The sequence below is a fragment of the Hemicordylus capensis genome, chromosome 4 (assembly GCF_027244095.1).
Source record: "Hemicordylus capensis ecotype Gifberg chromosome 4, rHemCap1.1.pri, whole genome shotgun sequence".
Taxonomy (NCBI): domain Eukaryota; kingdom Metazoa; phylum Chordata; class Lepidosauria; order Squamata; family Cordylidae; genus Hemicordylus; species Hemicordylus capensis.
Window position 1 is genome coordinate 81,543,850 of NC_069660.1, and position 25,668 is coordinate 81,569,517.

Here is a 25,668-nt window from a genome sequence, read left to right on the forward strand (position 1 = left end):
CCTCTTATTTTCCCAGATGTTTTTCCTCATGACAAGGAAACACTAATCTGGAATCCAGAGCTTAAAATATTTGAGTAATCCACAATTACACCAGTTTAGTCAGCAATTGTAGACTGCACTGCTAGTTTGTTTTGCTAGCTGTTTCCCCTCCTTTTGAGATGTACAGGTATTCTGCACCTTAAACTGTGATATCTTTAAAGTCTTTCTACAACTCACATGAATTGTATCCCCTCCAAAATGCGGGGATCCAATTTCCTTCTGCCCATTACTCCTCTTTCTGATGTACTACTAATGTGCCCTCTTTAGTATCTGTCTGTGCCTTGTTGTGGAGAAAACAACAGTGATGTCATTTCCTGTTGTCTGTGATGAACAAGAGCGGGGCCTTGCTCGCTGTATAGAACTCAGACAAAATCAAATTGAGAGCGGGACATTGCCTGCATGAATGAGGTCAGAGCCTCTTAGGCAAGGGATTAGAATAATAGTGTGCAGGCTGTGGAGGGCATTGTCTGTTCTCATGGGAATGGATTAATCTCTACTAGACCTGAAAGTTACTTTGAGGGCTGGTTTTTCATTGAGGATAGGCTGAGGATATGGTGTATTTAAAACAGATACAGAGTGAGAAAACTCCGTGCCCCACAAGATCTGCCACTAGATTTGTTTTAGCACTGTGCCTTCCTCACCTTATCCTCATTCTAATTTTGCCACTGAGAGGGCAATTTTGTCACTTGCTTCTTATGTCGATGTCCCTCGGCTTCAGTGGAACAATTCCGATTTGGGCAAATCGATCCTTCACTTCCTCCTTTGCCACCTCCTCCTTAATCACTTATTTGCTCCCACCCCCACCCCGAGCAAGGCGGCCCTTCCATACGGCAAGGTGAAGTGGTTCGCTCTGGCTCAGGCGTGAAGAGGAGCAAAGAGGGCAGCTAGTGGTGGTGGTGGGGCGGTACTTGCTCTCCTCTTTGCTCCTCCTTGAGCCACAGCCAACCACTTCACTTTGCCTCATGGAAAGGCTATTCTGGCTTGTGGGGGGAGCAAATAAATGATTTGAAAGCATTTCTTCAGGGTATCAGACAGGGGTCTTTCTCAGCCCCACCCTTGGAGATGCCAAGGATTGAACCCTGAACCTTTTGCATGGAAAGCAACATACATTTTTCACTGGTCCCCTCTCCAGATTTTGGTTCTTAGTAAGCAATAATTATATGAGGGGCAAATAGGGAGAGCAGGCCATCTTAGAACCTAGACCTCTTCCAGCAAGAGGAGAGTATTAAATACTAGGACTACTGTCATCACTCAGGGGCCAAACCTACAGACACAACCATATACTGAGGGGGCTCTAGATGAAGACATCGTTCAGCTGGACAGCACAGGTTTAAAGCATAAGGGAAGTAAGAAGTGGGGTTCCCCAAGGATCTGTACTGGGATGATCTGCATGGAGGCCATTTTACTGATCTCCGTGTATGTGCAGAGGCCATTTGCATGGTCATGCAAATGGTCTCTATGTATGCGCGGTGGTCATTAAAATAGCCTCCACACGTGCACAGAGGCCCAAACTGCACCACTGCCAACCACACCTACTCTGGAGGAGGGCAGCAAAGGTAGGGGGAAGCTTCCTCCATCTCAGCCACCGCCCCCCCCCCCGCCCACCGTTGGCCACTGCCACTTGTATGTAGTTGCTTACCACCCTCCTGCCTGCTTTCCCTTTAAGCCCCTCCCCCCATCCAAGTAAAGGGGAAACCTCACTGAATTCCGCTTTACCAGTAGGGCTCCAAACCATTTTGAGCTGGGTCCAGTTCAAGTGGGCACAAAACCGGATTGGGCTAGGTCTGCTAGAATCTCGTTCGGATTCAAGCCGAACTGGCAAAACTAGTTTTGTGCACATTCCTACACCTACTACAGGCAGCTTTCTGTGTGCTGACAAAATGAGGGCAAAGCTGCCAGGGCTTTCACGACAGAAGCTGCCAGGACTTGATTTAACAAATAAACAACCAATGTATTGTCTGGCCAGAAAAATTATTGTTAGGACAATACTCCCTCTGTCCTTCTAAACCGCCCTAAAACCAGTAGACTTTTGAAGTCAGGGGCTGCTTACCAGCAGTAGAAATCAAAAGCCTCTTTCTGATTTGTCCCAAGGGGGCAGTGCTCAGGGATTCTCATCATTTCCAAATAAAACACTATCTACAGATGCTTAATCTCAGACATGATACTACAACTTCATTTGGTATGTCATAGTTTTCAACATTAGAGAAGTACTTTAAGAGTCAAACTGAAGCAGAACCTAAAAACTTGTCCCAAGTTTTTGTGTACCCCCCCCCCTTTTATTTATTTATTTATCATATTTTTATGACACCTGATATGTACATTTCTAATTGAACTGGAACTGAACCTGATGTATCTTGATTGCCCTGAATTAGAACCAAACTTCTAAACACAAAAGGCTTGTTCACACAACTAATAACAGGATAGGAGAAGCACCCAGTCTAAGTAGGAGAGCTAGGTATACCCTTGATTTTCAGTCATTTGCTTCCAAACATTGGTAGGAGGAGGGAAGTGTGATCATGGTGGCAGCTGAGTAGGACAAGTGTGCCCTACCCGGATTTCGCCTCCAGCTTTTTACTGAAGGAGAAAAGGCCATCCTATCCAGTTGCTCCCTCACACACCATCATTCTCCCCTCTTCCTAACATAATGTTTGCAAGCCCACAACCAAAAACTGGGAGCTTTCCTACTCAGGCTGGGTGCTTCTCTTACCCTGCCAGCAGTTGTGTGAAGAAGTCTAAAGAGTGATTACTATTTCAATATTCAGGCATTCAGGAGGTTATTTTGAGGGGTGGTGAGGGCTCTTCTGCTCTAGCCAGAGGCATAATGAGGTCAGAGGTGACCTGTGTTCAATAAATGAATATGCCCCCCTCAGATTATTTCACAGTGTCATTAGGTGCCGTGGTGAAAACAAATCCATTTTATTTTTTTTGTGGTAGCAGCGGCAGCCACCGCTACCACTACAGAACTACCCCATCTTCCAGCAGCACCAACTACCTCCTCCTCTTCCGCCATTGCTGCTACTGCTTATGGCTCCAACTCCTGCCACTTCCAGTCAAGACGGCTATGTAATCAGACGCAGTGCAGTGCACTTTGGAGCCTCCTGCCTGATTTTCTTATCCTGAACTGTTTAATCTCATAGTAGCGGAGACTTGCTCATTAAACAGGAGATCATTTTTCCTTTTCTGTTGGGGAAGTCCCACTGGCTAATTTCATAATGGCTTTTAAGGGAGGAGGAAAGAAAGTTCAACTTCCTTCTATCCCCATATTGTCTCCTCCAGGAAAGCTTCCAGAGGAAGAAGGAGATCTTATGACATTCCTTAAGATTATGTCTGCTGATTTAAAATCTGACTTAAAGAACATTACAGTTTTGATTACTTCACTTCAAGCCTATGTTGATACTATTACTGCCAGACTGGGGGTGTTGAAAGGCAAAATCTCTGAATAAGAAGATAAAGGTTCCTTTGTTGATTGTGCTTTGAGCATATTACAGAAGGCCAATAAGAGCCTCCAAGACAGTGTGTCCACCTTAGAATTAGAATCTCTAAGTTTGAATGTGCGTGTTTTGGGGATCCCAGAACATTTGGGAAAGACTCACTCTATTTACTTTATTAAAGAGTTCCTTTGCAAAACATGTTCCCTGCCAGAGGAGTATAAGCTGGAAATCGAAAGAGCTTATTGTATTTCAACTTCTCCCTCATGCACCACTGACAAGCCTCACCCATTTATTGTAAAATTTCTTAAATTTATGGTTAAAGGAGATATTTTGAGGCGTGTCAGAACAGGAAAGGAGTTCATGTGAAATAACTCTCAAATTTATTTATTTTATTATTTATTTATTTAATGAGGTCTGTCTCCAGTTGCCACCAGCTTGGCTGGTGGCCACATGGGGATGGGCCTTCTTGGTTGCTGCCCTGAGACTGTGGAATGCGCTCCCTACTGAGATACGATCATCCCCATCTCTGACAATTTTTAAAAAGCACTTGGAAACCCACCTCTTCACCCAAGCTTTCTCAGCTTTTTAAATTTGTTAGGTTTTAATCTCTGGTTTATTTTTAAATTGTTAAATTGTTTTAAGTTTTTGTATATGTTTTTAACTTGTTTTATGCTATTGTTGACCACCCAGAGACCAAAGTTTGGGGTGGTGTAAAAATTTGAAAGCTTGATTAAACAAACAAACAAACAAACAAACAAACAAACAAACAAAGTAAGCATTTCTGTACCACCCCATACAGAAATCTCTGGGCAGTTCACAATCTAAAAACAACCATTAAAACATTAACATGATTAAAATCATTTGAAAATACAAACAAAAACTAAAAAACCTGAAACTTTAAAACTATAAACTAAAAGCCTGGCTAATCCAGTATGTTTTCAGGTACTTCTTTAAAAATTTTAAAGAAGGGAAAACTCTAATTTCATTAGGAAGTGCATTCCAGACTTTATTAATTGAGTATGGAGGTTTCCATGGTTACTTGGAATGTGATGGGGTTGAGTCAGCCCTTGAAGCTCCACTAGGTGTTGGCCAAATTGGGGGAAATTGCTATTGAGGGTTTTGTTTTGTTTTTAAACAAGAAACCCATATTCTGCCAGTTGAAAAATTGCTCTTGCAAAAGCCATGGGTGGTGAATGTCTATGTAAGGCAATTCTAAGAGGGTGAGGGATGTGGCTATTTTAATTCACAGATCTTCTAAATTAATTGTTGAACAGGAAATAACAGACGGTAAAGGTCGCTTTCTTATACTTATTGTTAGTATGGGTGGTCAATATCAGCTGTTAATGAATTTGTAGGGTCCAGTCACAGATTTCCCAGAATTAATACGCAGCTGCTTTGAACATTTACATACTTTGACATCTGATCACCTGATTATCGGAGGGGATTTGAATTTGAACATTTACATACTTTGACATTTGATCACTTGATTATTGGAGGGGATTTGAATCCCTTCTTGACCATAACACACACACACCCTGCATCTAAGTTACAAGTTACACTCTCGAACCCATACTACATTTAAGACCTATATGTTAGATTTTAATTTAGTAGATATATGGCGTCTTCTTAATCCCTCCCAATGAGAATACATTTTTCTTTCTCCTGTCTATAAAAATTGTTTTAGGCTGGGCTATTTTTTGATGTCTCGTTTTCCAGTATCTCAAATTCAGGAATGGAACATTGATGCCATAGCAATTTCAGATCATGCCTAGGTGGCCAGATTTGGCTTTAAAAAAGCCAAATTCTGGCTTACGGCCCATTTGACCCACAAGTATACCCCTTAGGTTCTGGCAACTCTGGATCATGCCCCTGTTAAATTGGTTGTTGGTTTGGAAGATAGTTCTAGTACTTCATTTAGGTGGTATATGAATACATCCTTGCTGAATGATTTGCAATTTACTAGATAAATGAAACAGGAGATGGGGGAATTATTTTGTTTTAACAGGGGGTCTATTACATCATTATTCCTGGTTTGGGATACTTCTAAAGCATGTTTATGGGGCTGGATCATAGCTTATTCTTCACATTTAAAAAGGCAACAAGAGACTCAGAATATATCTCTGGAGAAGCAAGTTAAAGACTTATTAACCTTATATGCATTTTACCCTTCTTCGGAGTCAGACAGAACTCTACTTATGGCTAAATATGAACTCAATAAGCTATACTTACTGAATGTTTGTTGAATTGTGCAATGAAAGCTTTGGAAATGATATTTAGATGCCATGATGTGTTTATATCTACAAAGATTAGAATCGTCCGGACAAAGGTTTTTCCCATGGCAATCTTTGGAAGCAAAAGCTGGACTTAGAAGCAGGACAGAAAAAGTATTGACACTTTTGAATTTTAGTGCTGGAGAAGACTTTTGAGGATACCATGGGCAGCCAGGAAAACAAACAAATGGATCATAGAACAAATCAATCCAGAATTTTCACTCGAGGCACAAATGACCAGGCTCAAACTATCATACTTTAGACACATTATGTGAAAACCCAGTTCCCTTGAGAAGCTGGGGAAAGTTGAAGGAAAGAGAAGAAGAGGACGACTAGCAGCAAGGTGGATGGACTCGATTATGGCAGCAATTAATGTACCACTGAGAGACCTTAAAGGCCAAGTTGAAGGCAGATCATCCTGGAGAGAATCTATGTGGCCACTAAGAGGATACTGACTTGGTGGCACTCAATCAATCAATCAATCAATCATTAGGGAAAGATATTGGGAAAGGGGGGTACCTAGCAAACTCTTGGCTTCTAGATTGAAGCAAATTAAACAGTGTAATATTATATCCTGTATCCTTGATACTCAAGGCAATGTCCACACAGACCCTGAATGTATAAATCAGCAGTTTTAAAAAAGTTTTTGTATAATAGTACATCAAAAATTGATGCAGATATAGATTGTTCCCTGCAAAAGGTGCATCTTCCACACCTTACACAATATCAGATCAATCATCTAGGAGCACCTCTTTTTCTACACAGGAATTAATGACCACAATTATATCCATGAAATCTGGAAAGGCCCCAGAGCCTGATAGATGTTCTGTGGAGTTTTATAAGAAGTATAAATCCGTTTCCTGGCTCTAATTTTATTGGAGGTCTATAATGACTCTTTTCTTAGTAAGCATTTCCCTCCTTCTTTCAATGAAGCTTATATAACTGTTCTCCTTAAGCTTGGTAAAGATCCTGGTTTATGTACTAGTTATAGATCTATTTCTTTAAATGTTGATGCTAGGATATTGATAGCTATGCTGGCACGTAGGGTGCAGACTGTGCTCCCTACTATTATTCATCCAGTTCAGACAGGGTTTATATCTGGCCATCAAGGATAAGATAAGTTTAGATTGTTGATTGCTGTACTTGCCTTATCCTCAGAGAAGCAAGACCATAATTTCTTTAGATGTGGGGAGAAAGCATTTAATATGGTCCATCTTGAAACATGTTTCTGATTAAATCTGGATGTCCCCCAAGTTTTTTTACTTGGGTTACCATGCTATATATGTGCTTACTCGTTCTCTCTCTCGTTCTCTCTCTCTCCACACACACACACACACACACAGCTATATATTATTCATGAGTCATCACCAGTGGCCTTCAGTTATACTATAATTGAATTGTCCCCTTCAATCTATATATTCAATTCTCTTAGGCATACCCGTGGCTAATCCCATGTGCGGCAGCTTGCGCGAGAGTTTGGAGAGCTGCCGGACAGCCATGGGATGGGTGGGAGGGAGGAAAATGGTGGCTGCAGCCAGTGAAGAAAACTGGCCAGAAAGTGGGGAGTGGCAAGAAACTGGTGGGGGGAGAAGAAGCTGGCCCACCTGCCAGCCAGAAAGTGGTGGGCGGGCCAGCCAGCCAGAAACTGGGAGGTGGGGTGGGAGGAAGAAGAAGCCAGCTGGCCAGCCCACCTGCCCAAAAGTGTGTGTGGGGGGAAGCTGGCCAGAAAGTGTGGGTGGGCCAGCCGGCCAGAAATGGGGGGGGAGGAAGAAGAATCCCACCCACCCACCCACCTGAGTGCCTAAAAGTGGGGGGGGGGAGAGAAGAAGCTGGTGTCTGGCCAGCTAGAAAATGGCGGGTGGGTCAGCCAGCCAGAAACAGGGGTGGGGGTGGGAGGGAGAAGAAGCCAGTGCCCAGCTGGTCAGAAAGCCGCAGTGGGAGGAAGTAGAAGTCTGCCAGCCAGTCAGAATTGGGGGAGAAAATAAGCCAGCTGCAGCCAGTCAGAGAGCGTGTGTGTGTGTGTGTGTATAAAGAAAAAGGTGTTGTGTGGGCCAGCAGGGGAAGAAGGCAGTGTGGGTGGGCCGGCTGGAGGCACAGATGCTCTGCACCCGGCCCAGCTAGTTATACTATAATGGGGCATACATCAGAGATGTTCTCTGTCTCCTCTTTTTTTCACTATAGTGTTAGAACCCCTCGCTTGTGCTATTAGAGACTCTGATAACATAAAGGGTACTATACTACATGGGATTGAGTACAAGTTGATTGTATATGCAGATGACATGTTATGCTTTATTGATAAACCAGAGGTCTAAATTCCTAATCTTTTGTTGTTGTTGTTCAAAAGTTTGGTAATTTATTGGGTTACTCCATGAATTAGGCTAAATTGGATTTGATGCTTTTTGTTGATGAGTGTAGAGTCTGGAGTTTTAGTTGGTGTCCAGAGTCTCTTGTGTATTTAGGCATAGTGATCTCTAGGAAGCTTTCTCAATGATTTAACTTAAACTTCTCCAAATTTTTGTTTCAAATGAAAAATGACTTAGATCAGTGGGCAAAATAAATGTGATTAAGATTAATTTAAGACCAAGGCTCATATATAGTTTAAGAGGTCTTCAAATTCTCATACCTCCATGTTTTAACTGTTATAAATTAGTTAACGGGTTCTTATGGCAAGGACACCCGTCTAGATCTTCAGTTTGTAAACTTCAACTACCCATTGAGAAGGTTGGTTTAATTTTCCACATTTTTGGGGCATTTATTCTATTTTCAGTTCTGGATGGAACAATTAGTCTCAGTCACAGCCTCAGGCACAGCTTGAAAATTATTATTTGACCCCCACTAAAATCTTGTAGATGCTGGGTTCATTATTTGTTCATGGATATAGGTCATTACTGGTGTTTAAAGCCGCAAAACCTATATGGAGAATTTTGGGTTCTAGATATGGTTTTGTTCCTTTCTTTCATAACGCTTACGTTGTGAAAGAATCCCTGTTTGAAGATTGCTTGTAAATATTTTTATTGGGCTAACTGGGCCTCCCACAACGCATTACATTAGAGCAATTGATCTCTTCTGAAGCTGTTTCTAAATCTTTTGAAACTTTAAGAGCTTAGTTTGATTTATTTCTAAATGCTAGCTGGCATTTTATTCAGCTAAAGCATTCATTATCATGGCTTTTTGGTCATGATGCAATTGCAGCTTCTGAATCTCAAGGTCTATAATTCGACCTGAACCTTTATTGGATGCACCTAAGCCTGTAAACTTTATCAGAAACTTAAAGTCATTGATAAGATTGATATTGATTATATCTGAGATCTTTGGAACAATTATCCTGAATACCCTATATTATTAAATCAATGGTGGGTAGCTTTGAAGCTACTGAAACATGTCTCTGTGGATTTCAAAATGAGGCTAATATAGAAACCTTTATTTTGTGTTTATTGGACACCTCAGAGAATGTTTAATAAGGGCTGGTTGCAGACTTCTAGATGTTGGAGGTGTAAATTGTATGGGGGTACACTTATGCATATGGTTTGGTCCTGTCCAGTTACTGCGCTGCAGCAATCATTGCCTGTCAAGGACGTTCAAGTTTTCTTGGGGTACATCCCCTGCCAGTGCCGGCGCGTCCATTAAGGCGAACTAGGCAGTTGCCTAGGGCGCCAAAATGGAGGGGGCGCCGCGCTGGCCGGCCTGCCGCCCCCCCCACCCCCTCGCCACACATCCCCACCGCCGGTGATGGCAGCGGAGGCGACGCCTGTGCCGTCCCAGCGCTTCTCCCTCCCCGTCAGCCCCACTTCCTTTCGCCTGGCGGCGCGGAGTGAGGCAGCCGCTCCTCCCCTCCGCCGCCTCCAACCACCGCTTCCTTCTCTCTTCCCCTCCCGTTGTCCTTCCCGCCAGTCACAGGCTAACTAGGAAGCCGCCTCAGTCAACCCGCAATCCCTTGTCCTCGGTCGGGAAGGCGGAGAAGGAGGAGGAACGGGTGGTGGTGGTGGTTGTTGTTGCTGCTCCCCTTGCAGGAGAGCCGGACGGGCTAGGCTGGCAGGCAGCAGACGACCCGCATCCTCCTGGAAGGACGGAAAAGAAAAAGCCTCCTGTTTTCCTCTGGCGAATTGAAAGACAGAAACACAAAATTCTAGCTCCCGCTCAGGAGTCAGCATTGACAAAGGAGCACTGTTTATTTAAGATTGTCTGACGAAGGCGCACCCCACCACATGTAGGCAGGGAAGACACGCAGCCACCTGCAAAGGCCGCCTCCTTCTTTGGATACAGGATGGCCAAGCAAGCAGGGAGCGAGGCGAGTGTCTCTTGTTCGGAGATGTAGAAGGGGAAAGACTTTCTGAGCAGGCCCCTCGCACGCCGGCCCCGCCGGCCCCCGCCGCGAGCAGATTTGGGTAAAAACTACCGCTACCACTGCCGCCGCCCGCCAGCCCGCCCTCCCTCCCTCCCAGCTGCCCGCCCGCCCGAGTCCTGCCGCATGCTTGCTATCTGTTCAAGCTATGGTTGTCTTGTGCTGAAGGCGGGATATAGTTCTCTGTTCTTCTTTGCAAAGTGGAGTGAAGCAAAGAGAAAACCGTTGTGTGTGTGCTGCAGTCACCAGTTCTGTCAGCTGCAGGATAAAAGGATCCTTCTGGGAAGTTATCTGGCATTTAGCAGCGTGTTATATGTCAGCTGCCGGTGAAACTGGTTTTTCGTTAACAATCCCCCCCCTTGCTCAAACATTATAGCAAATATGTTGTCTTTAAGAAGCAATGTATTAAGAGAGAGTGGTCTGAACATTATTTTTAATATCATGCTTCTTTTGCATGCAGAGCCAAGAGAGAGATGGTGTCATCTGAAAGGGAATTTCCTCTTTCTAATGAAAAATAAGACCAAGGTAATTGTTTCTTGCCCTGCCTTCTCTCTTCATGTTGGTGGCCTTCCCTTGAATTTCATTCAGTTCTGTCACATTTTATTCTTGATTGGATCAAGTTATGGATAGGGGGCTTTACAATTTTTCCAGGTTGCTAAAGCATTATCCTTTATAGCTGTTTATGAAATGTGATACATTCTTCAGTAGCATCAACAATGTTTGGCTGCATCAGAAATGACTTGAGGCCAAACCATGCCCTAATTTGACATGTAAAAGAAGATGTCACTCTAGGATACTCTGTTAGTTTTTTGTTGTTGTTCTGTTAAGCAAAATCTACATTCTATTTTCTACTATTATTACAAGATTTCCTGCGACAGATTATGGTGAATGTGCTGTTTTAGATACTGTCTGTTCCATGGGGGTAGTATTCTTGTATGTTTAGGGCGTTAAAGGAAGACAAATTTTTTAAATTTTCATTCAGGCTTTGGGGATCTCAGGAAGGAAGCAAAGTCTCATGATCTCATTGACTTTGACAACTGAAAGAGCTTGAGGCTCTGCATTTGGAGTTGTGATAGCAGAGAAAGGAGGATTTATTCTTTTTTTTTTTTTTTTTTTGGTCAGATTGACGCCTTATGTTGTGGAGCAGACAGCTGCTAATATGGAACAAAAAACCAACAACAAGGCTGTATTCATATTGGGAGAAACTGTCTTTATCTTCTGCCTCAAACATATTCAGTTAATTTTTTTACCTGGAGAAAGTAACTTTCATTGGAAGTCACTTTCCATAATTTGTGGCAAGATTTCAGTCATGTAATAGACATGTGCAAAAGTATCTTCCTTTTCATTGTTGGACATTTAACTTAGGTTTGGTTAATTGTGGCTTCCAGTGTTCTCTCTAATGTTTTTGATCTGTGCACGGAATGAGTTTTGTTCTGGGTGACAGTATCAAGGCAGTGTGCATGCACATGCATTCAGAATGGGGCCTTCTTGATTCAACCTGAGCAGGATCTAAAGTTAACTGAGCGGAGTTCAAAAAACTAGTGAGCTTGTGCATGCCTTAGAGGGAACACTGGTGGCTTCCATTCATTTAATGATGAGTGGCATCTAGTTTTTGTTCCTCATTCATTTTTGGAACAGGGGACTAATTTTGTAGCACAACAGAGCAGTGTACTCTTCTTTTAACTGCTTAAAATGGAGAATGAGAGAGGGCACCTCTTTTGGCAGCCATATAATGTTGGATCATTCTGAGATATTGTGGGGTGAAGACATTGCTGCCACCACAAAATATATAGCAGTACCATATTATATCTTACATCAATCTGGGGAACTGTGGAAGGCTTTCCACTCTCCAGGTGTAGGGATGGGGGGGGGCGCGCCAGAAGGTGATCTCGCCTAGGGTGCAAAAAACCCTAGCACCGGCCCTGTCCCCTGCATATGGAATCTATCATTAGATTCCATATGCAGGGGGTACATCCCCTGCATATGGAATATAGGATTACATGAAGAATTGTGGAATCTTTGTACTTAGTAGGGGAATCACCAAAAGGACTATAATTCAGCACTGGAAGGACAAATTTACTCTTGAATTGCAACTTTGGATAGCTGATATGTGTTCCTTGTTGGCATCTGAAGTGATCTCTTTCCAACTGAAAGGTAAAGAAGAGGAATTTTCAGCAATTTGGTTGAATTTTAATGAATTGTTTATGTTTGGGGGTGGGAGGGAAGAGAGAGAGAGATCCTTAGAAGCTGGGTTTTTTTCTTTTTTCTTTCCCCCACCCTCCTAGTAGGTTGTATTTTATTATCTTAAAGTTATGCTTAAGGGATTCTTTTTAATTTATTTTCTTTTTCTTTTTCAGTTATACACATATATAATTGTTATCTTTGATTATGTCATATGCACTGCTGTAATTTTATTGAAATAAAAGAAAAAGAAAAATCTCCTGCCACTGGCTCCTGCCCATGCTGCTGGCTCTTGTCACACCAGTGGCAGAGGAAACAAACAGTGTGCCCCACATGTGAAAAGCCAGCTGGAAAATGGTGGCCGGGCACACATTTTATTGGCAGCCTTTTTACATGCAAGACACACTGTTTCCTCTGTGTGTGTTTCCATTGGTGTGGCAAGAACTGATGGCATGGGCAGGAGCTGGAGGAGATGGCGACATCAGCAGGTTGTGGGGTCAGAAGCTGCTTCTCACTCCACGAGCCAGGTATCAAGCAGGAAGTGGGCAGTACGGTGGCGGTAAGGAGAGCACACATTCCACAATAGTGCCCCTCTGAGGGCCCCAGCACCCCTGGGGGCCTGTGTTCATTGAACATAGTGGGACACTGCTAGTTCCGCCCCTGGCACCAGCTGTGAATTCCCTGTCCATACCAACATTCTCTATGTTCACAAAATACTGCTATTCTGAAGGCTCCCAGAAGCCTGTCTGCTTATGTCTGGGACTACAGGCTGGTAGCTCCCACTCTTAACATGCTCAGGAGTCTCACAGGATCGTGGGCTCCCTGTTTGTTGGCATATTGGGGACAGGTCACTTAGCAGGCTGTGAGACGATTGCCCCCAGATTCAACAGCTGCCAAGAGGATTGAAAGGGGATTAGCTTTGTGCCTTTCTCTATATTAGGGAATGTCTGGGTAGACCCAAGCCACCTAATGGCGCAGCAGGGACATGACTTGCCTAGCAAGCCTGAGGTTGCCGCTTTGAATCCCTGCTGGTATGTTTCCCAGACTATGGGAAACACCTATATCAGGCAGCAGCGATATAGGAAGGTGCTGAAAGACATCATCTCCTACTGCGCGGGAGATGGCAATGGTAAACCCCTCCTGTATTCTAGCAAATAAAAACCACAGGGCTCTGTGGTTGCCAGGAGTCAACACTGACTTGACGGCACACTTTACCTTTAGGCAGACCTGAGTTAGCTTGAGTGTTAACTCAATTTTCAAGGTCTCTCTGTCTGAAGATTGACCCTTTACTTCCCCTCTTCTGCAGTTGCCTCAAATAAGCTAACACTAATCACCTCAGCAGGAAGTCAGATAAGGCACTGTGAACACAACTCTCTTCTCCATCACAAAAGAGCTAAGTGGGCAATAGGAACTCAGAGGTCCTCTCATGTAAATTACTGATTGGTTTACTGGGTCCTTCCAACCTAACAGATACCATCTTTGTACAACCATTTACATACAGGTTCTTCTTGACCATTCAGTGCCATTGTATTTTACTCAAGCACAGCAAACAAAAACAACAGATCCTTTTGAGATCCACTGGAATTTCCCTCCTCAGGAAGAAGGAGTGGCCAGTATTTTGCCTCAGGGCCCAGTTGGGGCTATAACTGGCACTGGTTTCTTGAACCACTGTGCTTTGTTTGGTCTCTACACTGTGGAGTCACCCACTGTATGGGTGATAGGCTTGACATCCGCCATAACACCAGGCTGTGTCTTGCTCATTGTGCCATTCACACATTCCAGCCTCCTTCCTTGCTGGCCCGATCTACCCACTTCACCTTGCTTCTACGAGAAGCTGGCTGCATGAAAAGAGACACTTTTTGGATTTACCCTTGCTGCCTAACCTCCGAGCTGCTTTTGGTTCTCCGTTACGACCTCCTGGTTTTCAGTCCATCCCTAAGAAAACAAGTCCTTCAGCTGTGCCTGAGCCACAAGGGTCCAATTGCCTCTAAACGGAAGGATGAGGTAGGTTGTATGATAATTACTGCGCCCCTCTGGGGTTTCCCGATCCCTGCTCTTTTCTAAAATCCAAAAATCTGTTTCTCTAAAGCAGGCCTGTTCAACTTTGGCCCCCCAGCTGGTTTTGGACTACAACTCCCATATTCCCTAGCCACAGTGGCCAATAGCCAGGGATTATGGAAGTTGTAGGCCAACATCTGCAGGAGGGCCAAAATTGAGCAGCCCTGCTCTAAAGCCTTCTGTTCTCTAGCCAGCCTGGAAGTCTTTTAATTCAGACACCAAGCTAAATTGCCTTTTTACAAGCATTTGGTTAATTTTTGTAACATATTTTTAGTAGTAATATTGCTTTAATCAACACTCTTATTCCACTGTCTCCCTGAACCCAAAATAAAAACCTTAATTTATTTTGAACCTCAACCTCTCCGTCAGTTCATTTCCCAGTAGGGGTGGAGCCACCATTGGGCGAGCAGGTTCAAAGAACCCGGGCCGCCAATGGAAAAGGCTGCAGACGCCCTGTGGCTTGGGCTCCAGAGGAGCCCAGAGTGAACTCCCTCCTCCCATACCCAGGCCACCAAGAGTCCGAGCGAACTCTGCGCCAGGTATTTCAGGCAGTGTCGGCTGCCCGATAGAATATTTTCCCCTTCCTCTCTCTCTCTGGAGGTAGAGGAAGGGGAAAACGTCATATCAGGTAGCCGACATTGCCTGAAATGATGAGCTGAGAGCTCATTTGGGGTCTTGGCAGCCCAGGCTACGCCCCCTTCATGTGTGACACGCAAAGGGGGCATGGCCCAAACAAGCTCTCAGCTCGTCATTTCAGGCAGTGTTGGCTGCCTGATAGGATGTTTTCCCCTTCCTCTCCCTCCAGAGGAAGAGGAAAGAGGGAGAGGGAGAGGAAGGGAAAAACGTTCTATCGGGCAGCCGGCGCTGCCTGAAATACCTGGTGCAGAGTTTGCCCGGGCTCTCGGCAGCCTGGCATGGGAGGGGGGAGTTCACTCTGGGCTCCTCTGGAGCCTGAGCCACGCCCCTGTGCATGTGACGTCACACTCACGGGCGTATTTCTTGGAGGGGGGCACCCAGTGGGGTTGGATACAGGTCACCACTCGCTGGCTCCCTGCCTGATTCCCCAGGGATCAGAACTTTGCACAAAAATTATTCTGAAGTAGGACTGCTCCACCCCAGCTCACTAATTCCCCATACAAAGCCCAAACTCATTTAGGGGTGTTCACCAATCACCTCAGAACAGTTCCATTAACAGTAAAGGAAAGTGTGACATTGAGTCAATGTCAATTCCTGGTGCCCACAGAGCCCTGTGGTTGTCAGATTTTAAAATGGGCCTCTCGCTGCCTTCCTCTCCTTCTCCTGGCCCCATGTCTCTGCTGCAGAAGAACATTAAGGGCACATATAATATAGTGTAGCAGATTAACAGACAACTCAAACTGTCATCTGAATCCACTCCAAGATATACGGACCAAATGATGGGGGGTTGTTCTCAAACCCAACAAAGCAATTTGCAAAATATGGGAAAGGCGACTTGTAGAAATTACATGCTGCGTTTTTAGTATATTGGCTTTTCACAGTAGAGGTTTTCCATGGTAACACAGCATGTCTTAAAGAACAATGCAATTAATTTAACATCCAAACAATCCTGCAAACCAAACCAGTGCTTGCATGTGGTTGTTTCAGAGTTTTCCCAGTCTAGGGTTGTCGCCAAGTGACTCAGTTTGAAAGCCTTGTCTCTTATTTCAAAACACAACCACACCACCTGACTTTGTGCTGATATACTTTTATAATAAAACTGCAATCCTATGAACACTTACTGGGAAGTCAAGCATCATTTCCCCCTACACACACACTCACAACACACACACTCACATGGGTTCTTGAGGGCACAAACAGCAACTGAACTCACAAGAATGTTATAATATGAAACAAGCATATTCATGCAAATATGTGTTAGCAGAAATATTTCAACTCACAACTTAACATCCTGCATAATTCTTTACCCACTCCCCCTTCTGTTTTTAAAGGACCCAATATTTAAACTGCATTTGCAAGAATATAAAGATGTGTTTAATTTAAAAACAAAAAAAACCCAAACCCAAAGCAATGGGCTTTTTTGAGGGGGGATGTGGAAACCTTGGAATTTTTTTTGTTGTTTTTAATGCAACTTGGGGGCTGGGTGGGAAAGAGACCCACCATTCATAAAAGCAGGCAAGAAGTCCCTTGCACCTCTTTCTCCTGGCTTGCACCCTTTCCCTCAGCATAGCTGAGTGGAGCGCTTGGAAGGAAGCATCCCCCCCCCGCCACCCGCAGCTTCCCTCCTGCTACTGCGTTTGTTTTTCAGGACATTTGCAGAGTTCAGGAGTTTTAGCAAGCACAGAGAGCAGACACTGGTACAAAAAATGAAACAAGCACAGACAGACCTGATCTCCAGGAGGATGCTCCGTTCTCTACACACACCTGAAACTCTTCCCCTTCTCCCTTTGAAGAGACACAGTTTGCAAATTGCGGTCCAAGCACCACAATTTGCAAAAAACAAAAACGGGGGGTGGGGGCTAACTTTTTATTGTCTTCCGTGTAGTGTCTCCCACCCCCTTCCACCTCCAGGTACAGCCTGGGCGATAAAAGGCAGACAGAACCGCCCCCCTCCCCCAAGAGCAGAACAGGGCTCAGCAGCGATCCATTCATTCTCAGCTGCCTCAGCCTACCGGGGGAGGGGGAGGAAGCTTCATTGAGGAGAAGCTTGCTTCTCTCCCTCCTTCCCTTGCCTTAGGCTCCCAACAGTTTCTGCTCTCTCTTGCAGGCACGCTGCATGGGCGGGAAAGCAGGGAGAGATTAGGCTGGCAGGCAGCTGCCTCGCTTTAGCTCTCTCTTGCAAGAGAGAGGGCAAGGACTGGCCTTGGGGGGCACTCAGAGGTAGGGGTGTGCACGGAACCGCCACACTGCGGTCCGGCACTGGGGTGGGGGGTAGCTTTAAGAGCGGCGGGAGGGTTTACTTACCCCTCCCGCCGCTTTCCCGCTGTGGCGCCGTAATCTTCAGAGTAATTGGGGCGGAAGGATACCTCCCTGCTGCCCCTTCCCTGCTGCTGGTCTGCAAAAACTCCCAGTAATCCTTTGCGCATGCATGATGTGCATGCGCTTCACGTCACTGACGTGCGCGCGCGCAAAGGATTACTGGGAGTTTTTGCAGACCAGCAGTGGGGAAGGGGCGGCAGGGAGGTATCCTGCCGCCCCAATTACTCATTACATTACGGCGCCACAGTGAGAAAGCGGCGGGAGGGGTAAGTAAACCCTCCCGCCGCTCTTAAAGCTACCCCCCACCCCCAATCTGAACCACCCAGGTCCGGACCGGTATGGAGGCCTTTTCAATGGCCTCCGGACCGGTCCGGGCCCATCCCTACTCAGAGGCTGTGGGCCAGGAGACATTTGTCTCCCTTTGTCTAATTAATGGTACACCTGTGAGCTTTACCCCTAATCTTTGTGACATGTAGCTAGTGATGTAGTTTCACTGGCTGAGGCCATTTCTTACAACCTTGCAAAATGTCAAATTTGAGTCAATCAGGAGATGCTGCTGGAGTGCTTCATCATGAACTTCACACATAAGGAAATCCTGGAATGTGCCATGTAGGAAATCCCCAGGGTTGAGTTCTATGATGGAAGAAAAGCAGGATATAAATGTCATAATTAAATACATTAAATTACAGAGTTTGGAGAGAGAATGTAGGTCTCCAAATCGAATATAAGCAGCAATGCCCTCACCAAGCTGTTGATTTCTTCTTTAAAATGTAACTATCTGAACAATGACTGATGGTGTTGGTGAGAAGTGCATCATCTGTAATTCCAAGCTGTCCACCATGACCCCAAGATCTCTCTCCTGGTCAGTCACCGACAGCTCAGACCCAATCAATTCTGGTCACCATATCTAAAGAAGGACATTGTAGAACTGGAAAAGGTGATTGCCAGGAAATCTAGGACCAACAAATGGAAGTACTTTTTCACACAACGCATAATCAACTTGTGGAATTCTCTGCCACAAGTTGGAGGACTAAAGGCCACTTCCAGCCTCAAAGGCAGGATGCTTCTGAGTACCAGTTGCAGGGGAGTAACAGCAGGAGAGAGGGCATGCCCTCAACTTCTGCCTGTGGCTTTCAGTGGCATCTGGTGGGCCACTGTGCGAAACAGGATGCTGGATTAGATGGGCCCTGGGCCTGATCCAGCAAGGCTGTTCTTATGTGCAGAAGAGGGCAACCAAGATGATCAGGGGTCTGGAGCACCTTCCTTCAGAGGCAAGGCTACAACACCTGGGGCTATTTAGTTTAGAAAAAAAGATGACTGTGAGTAGACATGATAGAGGTCTATAAAATCATGCATGGTGTGGAGATAAATTTTTCTCCGTCTCACATAACACTAGAACCAGGAGTCATCCCATGAAATTGATTGCCAGGAAATTTAGGACCAACAAACGGAAGTACTTTTTCACACAACGCATAATCAACTTGTGGAATTCTCTGCCACAAGATGTGGTGACAGCCAACAACCTGGATGGCTTTATGAGGGGTTTGGATAACTTCCAGTGGCATCTGGTCGGCCACTGTGTGAAACAGGAAGCTCGACTAGTTAGACCTTGGGCCTAATCCAGCAGGGCTATTCTTATGTTCTTAGTGTATAAACGAAGTTGGGTGCTTTTTTTGCTCCATTATGCATCATGTTACACTTGCTTACATAGAACCATATTTGCCTTTTTTTCCTTTTCTTTTTTTGCACACTCACCCAGTTTGGAGAGATCCTTTTGGAGCTCCTCACAATCTGTTGTGGATTTCACTACCCTAAATACACTTACAAATTTGACCACTTCGCTGCTTACCCCAACTTCTAGATCATTTATGAACAAGTTAAAGAGTGCTGGTCCCAGTACAGATCCCTGGGGGACCCCACTTCTTACTTCCCTCCATTGTGAAAACTGTCCATTTATTTCCTGCCCTTCAACCAATTACTGATCCACACATGAACCTGTCCCCTTATCCCACAACTGCTAAAAGTACTCAAGAGCCTTTGATGGAGAACTTTGTCAAAAGCTTTCTGCAAATCCAAGTATACTATGTCAACTCTATCACCTTTATCCATATGCCTGTTGACACTCTCAAAGAACTACAAAAGGTTAATGAGGCAGGACCAGTGGTGCACCTAGATAATTTTGGAGCCTGGACCTAAAGGCCAGGGGCATAGCAAGGTTGGAGTGGGCCCAAAGACAAGATTTTAAAATGGGGCCCCCCTCACTGAAGCTCAGCTCATGAAGTAAAGAAATCTTAAATTAGGCTGAATAGTGGTAACAAAAAGCACAGTAAAATTTACCTATGTGCCACAATAGAACATCATCCTAAATTATTTTTTTAAAGGTTTTGTAAATTGTGGACGATGCAAGTCATATAATGGTACTAGAGAAAGACATGCTGTTCTGGTAGCTCCAGGTCTTAACTGTCAGGGTCTCGACCGGACTTGGCTGCACGCTGTCGACATATAGTGACAAATGTTGTTTTTCAGCAGGGAGTAGCCGACTGACGACGTGATATATAGTGCAAGCCACGAGAGCTCCCAGCTGTCAGGGATTTAAGGCTTATCAGCCCTCTGCAATAGGTGTTTGCTTTACCTAAGAGTCTCTAATTGATCGCTGCGTCTCGTGACACACCGCTGTTGGGGGGTCGGCGGGGGTTGGCTGCATAGCTCTTCTTCCGATTGGTCTTTCACGATTTCTGCTGCCTCAGGTTGTTGTGCCTGCTCAGAGTCATTATCCACAGCTGTTTCATGAATACTGACAGCCGGGCTCTGCCCCTCAGACACTCCTGCATCGCCTGGAAAGTTGACAGCTTCCCCTTCCTCCTCGCTGTCGGAGATCGAGGGCGTGACATTAACACTCACATCAATTTCAGAGGATGAATACAACTGAAGGAAGCCCAGCTGGGTGCGCAGCTGGGGGAGTCATTCATGTGACTTGCCTCTGGGGCCCCCCCAAGGCAATGGGCCACCAGACAACTGTCTCCCCTTGCCCTATTATAGTTACGCCCCTGCTAAAGGCCTTTGGAGCCCTCCCCACCCCTCTGCAACTTAAGCATCATGACCTAAAGGTCTTTGGAGCCCCACCCCGCTGCAAGTTAAGCATGATCCCTCCCCCCCCACACACACAACAGATGCAGTATTTTCAACATGTGGGTTCTTGAGAACACAAACAGCAACTGAACTCACAAGAATGTAATAATGTAAACGTGAATATGCATTTGCATTTACATGAATATGCATTTGCAGGAACATTTCAACCTGCACCTTCACTCAACTTCACATATTCCCATCTCACCTGTTTCTTTACCCACTCTCCCCTTTGTCTCTAAAGGATCCAAATATTTAAGCAACAGAATTTGCAAGAATATAAAGATGTAAAATACAAGGTAATTTATTTTTTTTAGCAGTGGGGGCGGTGGGGAGACCTTGGGATTTTTGTTGCTTCTTAATGCAACTCAAGGGCTGGGTGGAAAAGAGGACCCACCATTCAGAAAAGAGGGCAAGAAGTTAGAGCTGCTTTGCTTTTCTCTTGCAGTATTGCAATAAATGTGACTGAACAAAAGATTGTTTTTTTAAAGAAAAAAATATGAAGTTTTGGACAAGGATTTGTTTACCTAGACAAGAAAAAAAAAGGGGGGGTAGTATTTTATGTCGAATAATAATTTGAATCTAAATTGATTTTCAAAGATGAGGCAGATAGGTCATTAGTACTGGAAATTCAAATATTTGGAATTAAAATGGTGATAATTGGAACTTATGCCCCTAATGAAAAGAAAGCTGAATTTTATAACTATTTAGATTTTTAAGTTGGATTTGATGATTAGATTTTAAGTTCTGACAATTAGTTTCTAAATGTATAAAGTGTTACTTTTGGATGAGACAAGAGAGGAAGTGGTTAGAACGTTTATGAAAAAGTGGGCTCAAGATGTGGGGTGCAATATAGAAATGGCAACCTGGGAAAAATTATGGAAAACTGATTTAAAATTCACTGTATCTTATGATCTAAAAGGAAATTATTATAAAATAATGTATAGATGATATTTGATAACAAAAAATGGCATTGATGTATATATGTATAGAAATGGAAAAGTAGTGAATTGCCTTTAAAAGAAGATTGGTTGATAAAAATTTTGGAATATGTGGAGATGGCAAAATTTATAACACTGATAAGAGACTAAAACTTAGAATGTTTTAAAGAAGATTGGAATTATTTTTGTTGTATTTAAAGAATTCCTACTATGGATCTTACAGCTGGATTTAAAGAAGATTGGATTATTTTTGTTGTATTTAAAGAATTCCTACTATGGATCTTGCAGCTGGATTTGAAATCTGAAATGCAGGTTGGGTAGATTAATGGTGGTGGAAGGTTTAAATTTGTGTTTTTTATTAATATTATAATAAGGGTAAAATTTATAGTTGTTATCACGAAAAGAGGTGCGCGGGAAGTCAATTTGTAATTTGTAATTGTGTTTATTATGACTGTTATTGTTAAAAGTTAATAAAAATTTGAAAAAAAAAATATGAAGAAGATACTGCTCATGGCACATACCATATTTTGCACTGAGAGTCCTGGCACTTAAATTACCTGAATGCATTATTTTTTACACCATAACATGTTCAGGGTAAGCTGCAAACCTTTTTGGTTTTTTGTAAAAGAAAAAATGATACTTCCCACAGACCTGCACATACCATATTTTGCATTGCATACCATATTTTGCATTGGGTTGGTTTGCACAAATGTGCAAAAACAGCAAAGTCCAGCCTTAGAGAAGACAGAAACTGTATCAATCTCCCCCCGCCCATAAGAAATTTTTAACAAATTTTTAAAACAAATGCTACGGTGGAGGAGGAAACAAAAACTAATTTTACAGGAGCATTGGACAATGAAAAGGTTTTAAAACATTCTGTTTCTCTTTCTACCCCCCGCCCTTTGTCTTTCCCCTTTGTCTCTTCCCTGTTGCTTCTTTGCAAGTATGTTCTCTCTTTTTTCTGTGTACCTTTGTTCTCTGTCTGTGTATGTTTCTCCATTCCCACTTCTGTTTTACTCACATGCAGTCTCTTTTTTCCCTTTGATTTTTAAACTTGGCTCACAGTCAGATTACACTGCAGAACATTTGAAACTAGAGAGGTAGGGGGCAGAGCACATGATACAACAAATGCTGGGTAGCCAATGGCTAGCCTGTTTGCAACTAGAAGGCAACTCCTGAAGCAGCAAAGCCTTGATAGGTTGAGATGCTCTCCCCAAACGTTTAGGGCTTTAAAAGTCAAAACCAGCACCTTTAATTGGACCCTTGGGCAAGGAGAACATTGGTCTGAGGAAGCGGGAAATGCTCCTTTAGAAGGGACCCCTTCCGTGGATGATGAGTCCATATCCTCTCGCACAGGGGATACTCCTCCGGGGGGGTGGGGGCCTCCTTGTAGTGGGCAATTAGATCATTAGAGGTATAGAGAGATGGGTTTGTGTCCCGCGTGTGACCGCATGGTGGCTTGACTGCCTGGTGCGAAGGTTGCGGACATCATGCAGCGTCTAGATAGGCTCTTAGGCAGTGCTGGGGAGGAGACAGCTGTCATGGTGCACATCAGCACCAACGTGGAGTGGGAAAATGTAGTTGGGAGGTCCTGGAAGCCAAATTTAGGCTGATAGGTAGTATTGAAGTCCAGGACCCCCAAGGTAGCATTCTCAGAAATGCTACTCGTTCCACACGCAGGTACAGTGAGACAGGCAGAGCTGAGGGGTTTCAATGTGTGGATGAGACGTTGATGCCGGGAGGAGGGGTTTAGATTTGTTAGGCACTGGGATGCATTTTGGGGCAAGCAAGGCCTGTACAAAAGGGATGGGGTGCACTTGAACCAAGATGGAACCAGATTGCTGGCGCTTAAAATAAGGTTGCAGAGCAGCTTTTAAAATGATGCCTGGGGAACAGCCAATGGGAGCTGGGCAGTATCCCATTTGGCAAAAGCCATCCTTCAAAGTGTGAGGGTGCAAAGGATTCTGATAAAACAGAAGGAGACAGAGCAGAACCAGATAAAGAGCAGACGGGGGCCTGTGCCAGCTGGTCAAAGAGTTCAAATGGAGGCTTGTGAAGGACTCGCAAGACCTTGTGGAGGTCCCACGTGGGGAACCTATGTACTACAGGAGGTGATATTAGCAATGCTCCACGAAGGAAACGCTTTAGGTGGGCGTGGGACAAGAGAGGCTTGCCCTTGAATGGTAGCAGAAGAGGAGCCAAGGCCGAAGCATGCTGCTTGACGGTATTGGCCTTAAGGCCCCTGTCGAGGCCGTCCTGTAGGAATTGTAGCAGCTCAGGTAGGGAACATGCCCTCGGAGTCAGGTGCCTGTTTCTGCACCATCTGAGGAAAACTCTCCAAGTGCACTGGTATATGCGGTGAGTGGAGGAGCGTCTGGAGGCCATCAGGGTGTCTAGAACGCTCTGGGAGTAACCGAAGCCCCGTAGCAGCTCCCGTTCAAGTGCCAGGTGGCAAGCTGGAACCAGGTGGGATCTGGATGGAGTACTGGGCCCTGCAAGAGCAGGTCTGCGGAGACGGGAAGAAGAACTGGAGGCCCGGTTGCGAGGTTCAGGATCTCTGGGAACCAAGGCCTGTGGGGCCAATGAGCGGCCACTAGAATCATCCTGGCCCCCAGGAGCCGAATGCGCCTGAGGAGTCTGGCCAGAAGCAGAACTGGTGGGAAGGCGTAGAGGAGGGTCCGTGGCCAGGGAGCCGTCATGGCGTCTGTCTGTTCCGCCTGCAGGCACTGGAACCGACTGAAGAACCGTGGAAGCTGGGTGTTGCTGGAAGTGGCAAACAAGTCGAGGGGCTCCCAGTCCTTTGGCCAGGAATAAGAAGGCTCTGTGGCTCAGGGCCCATTCAGCTGGGTGGATGTCTTGCCGGCTCAGCCAGTCCGCTTCTACGTTCAGTTCTCCCTTCAGGTGGACTGCTGATAGGGAGAACAGGTGAGATTCGGCCCACTGAAGAAGCAGAATTGCCTCCTGATGAAGGGAGCGAGACCTGGTGCCTCCTTGCCGGTTGACGTTTGCCTTTGCCGTCACGTTGTCGGTCTGGACCAGGACATCCTTGCCCCTCAGCACAGGTAGGAAAGCTTGAAGGGCCAAGCGAATCGCACGAAGCTCCATCCAATTCATGCTGTGGCCTGACTCCTCGGGGGACCACTTGCCCTGAGCCGACTGAGAAAGGCAGTGAGCTCCCCATCCCCGAAGGCTCGCGTCCGTGGTGATGAGAATCTGAGGGGGATCCAGAAAGGGCTTGCCAGCCTCTAGGTTTTTCTTGCAGAGCCACCAGCGGAGTGAAGGGCGCACTTCTGGAGACAACTGAATCCTCCTGGACAACTTGGAGGCAATGTCCCCCTGGAAGGGGAGGAGGAACCACTGGAGGCAACGAAGATGGAACCTTGCCCAGGGGACAGAGTCGATGGAGGAAACCAGTAGACCCAATAACTGAGCCAGATGAAGGACGCAAGGCCTGCTGGTCGCCAGGGTCTTCGATGTCATGGACCAAATCTTGAGTCTGCGTTCCTCTGGAAGAAACAATCGGTCCCTTTGGGTGTCCAGGACTACTCCTAAGTGCTGGAGTCTGAACGTGGGAGACAGGTGGCTCTTGGCGTGGTTGACCTGGAAACCGTGGGACGTTAGGGCCTCTAGGGTGATCTGGACATCCCGTTCTGCTTGGTCTCACGACAGTACGATCAAATCGTCCAAATACGCTGAGAGGCAGACCTTTTGCAGGCGGATGTAGGCTACTAGAGGGGCCAGCACCTTTGTGAATGCCCTTGGGGCCGAGGAAAGGCCGAATGGAAGGGCTCGATACTGATAATGTGCTCCCCTGTAACAGAATCTGAGGAGATGATGGGATAGAGGGTGAATAGGAACGTGCAGATAGGCCTCTGTCAGATCCACTGATGCCATCAGGTCCCCGTGTTGCAGGCCCTCCGCGATGGAGCGGAGAGTCTCCATACGGAACCTGCGCTTGCGTACCCACCGGTTTAAGCATTTTAGATCGAGGACTGCCCTGTAGGTGCCATCCCGCTTGGGCACGGTGAATAAGATTGAATAATGCCCTTGATGGCGCTCTTGAAGGGGGGCCGGTTCTATGGCTGCGATGGCTAATAGGTGGTCTATGGCCCGTTGAAGGATTCTGTGTCTTTTGATGGATCGAGATGTTGGAGTGGGAAGAAACCTGTCTAGTGGGCGGCCTGACAACTCTATTAAATATCCCTCTAAAACTGTTTTCAGGACCCATTTGTCTGTGGTGGACGCCTCCCAGGCATGGTAAAAGTGGGAGAGGCGACCTCCTATCCTTAAAGAGTCACTGTGCTTGACGTGGCTTAAACTGCTGG

At 45.4% G+C, this 25,668-nt stretch overlaps 1 long non-coding RNA gene across 1 annotated transcript in view; it reads left to right on the forward strand.

Annotated features, from left to right (window-relative positions):
* The first annotated feature begins 367 nt into the window (after positions 1 to 367).
* The window catches only part of LOC128322997 (uncharacterized), a 32,866-nt gene continuing 7,565 nt past the window's right edge, over positions 368 to 25,668 (forward strand). The window contains exons 1-2 of the long non-coding RNA XR_008306131.1: positions 368 to 447; positions 10,543 to 10,607. This is a non-coding gene — a long non-coding RNA (uncharacterized LOC128322997). The remainder of the gene's footprint in view (positions 448 to 10,542; positions 10,608 to 25,668) is intronic.